We start from the raw sequence: 2,058 nt of genomic DNA on the forward strand, positions 1-2,058 counted from the left end.
ACTTTAACAAAGGGGGGACGTCGAGTTCACGGCAGAGGAGTTGATAAATTTTCAAAAAACCCTAAGAGTTGGAGTGAAGTTAGGAAGGAGCGACTTTACAAAGCCTAAGGACCTCGGACTCAAAGTCGGTGAAAGGAAAGCTAATTTTCAACTTTATAAAAAAGCATTCATACACGTATAGGAAATGGCGTTCCGACTTGTCAAGTCGGGAAAAGCAAACCCTCTCTTCAGGTTCGGCAACTATGACACCTACGAAGGAGCTCAGCATACTCATTATCAATATCAAAAATGACAGAAAGAACAGATACATCTACTCAAGTTAAGTCGGATAGAACTTTAGACAACATATTGAGAATTACCGAACGAGACATAAAAGCTACACCTACAACATAACAAAAGAAGATCATCACAACAAGTAAAAAAGTCGGGTACAACAACACAAGTATCAGGCAAGTCCACAAGAGGTCAAGTCATCTTCCAAAGAATGTTATATTTCTTACAACCTCTTGTACACAAAACAAATGCATAACATTACCAGACCTGGAAATGGCGCCATTTTCAAGAGATAAAATGGCACTATTTGGGGGCAAGATAGAAAAAAATTTCACACTCATATTCACAGCGGTAAGAACAATTAAAGTTCAAAACAAAGAAAGTAAATTCTCAAAATTGATTTTCGACATACAAAGAAAAACACAAAACCCCCAAACATACAAAGAATCATTGCCATCCCTCCAGTAATAACAAGTAAAAAATGATTCAAAAACAAGAATACAAGAATACAACAAAAAAAGCTCAAAGGTTAATAGAACCAACCTTAAAGAAAAAGCAAACACACAAATGTTCCATGCAAAGCAAATATTCAAAATGGAGAAGCCTTGAAAAGTTGTAATGAAGAAAATGAAAGGCCTGAAGAAAGGGAGAGGGATAACAAAAAACGTTTCAGAAGGAGTGAAAAAAGAAAAAAGAGAAAAAGTTTGGATATTTATAAGACACTAGGAGTAAAAGAGTAATTTCATACCCCTTTCATTTATGGTGCACGGTTACCAAGGTAATCATAAAGTAACGTACGCAGAATTAAGAAAAGACGTAACGCCTCGAATTTTAAAATAATGTCGAATTTCAAAACACGTCGAGTACCCGACTTAGTCCCAAGGAAGGCAGTTTGCCTGATTTGATGTTCTAATCCACAAGAAACCAGTCTGATCTACATATGCTCGAATCCAATCTCGTAAAATTCGGACTCAAACAGGGCACTGTTTATACCCGACCCAAAAATATAGCCAGGTCCTAAATGAATAAAAGTCTACCCAAGAGAGCTAGCCTCATCTATACTTTTCCTACCTCATAAAAGTCGGACGCAACGACAAACAGCTCATCTCAACGTATCTGAATAAATAACTAACTCCTAAGATATCTTCCATTTATCTAGAATAAAGATCTCAACAACTTCCCTAAAAAAGGGAACGGTCATCCACCATCAAAGGTGGAACTACTCTAAAAGTAGTTATATACTCTACTATAAATACATTGACACCTTCAGGTATATTCAGGAGCTAATCTATTAAAAACTTACTTTAAACCCTTGCTAACTTAAGTATTGGAGTCTCTTGTAGGTATCACCCACATTTCCTCACGAAGAACTCCAACGGCAACACTTCGACACCAATAAAAGTTAGATGCTTCCTCAAAAGGAGCCTGAACCTTATGTTCATGCCAAAAGCAACTCCATTTCAAGTAATAATCCTCGAAACAATTATGTATAACACGACATGAGAATATATCAATATACCAACGCAGAACAACAACAGAATTCTGTAAAGAAATTTATCATATGTTATATATATTGCAGTAAGTACATTTTTATTAAAAAATAGCGTCTACAAACTTGTTTTATAAATTAAAAATAGTTCATATTTAGTTGATTTGGGTTTCTTTTAGTCCGCAAGCCCATCCTTTCATAAAAAAAAAAAAATTAAGAGGTCTATAAATTTTATGGAAAGAAAAGGTATGTAAGTTTTATATGTAAAATAGAGGATGATATTCAAATTTAAAATG

The sequence above is a fragment of the Arachis ipaensis genome, chromosome B03, assembly GCF_000816755.2.
Source record: "Arachis ipaensis cultivar K30076 chromosome B03, Araip1.1, whole genome shotgun sequence".
In the NCBI taxonomy this organism is placed as follows: Eukaryota; Viridiplantae; Streptophyta; class Magnoliopsida; order Fabales; family Fabaceae; genus Arachis; species Arachis ipaensis.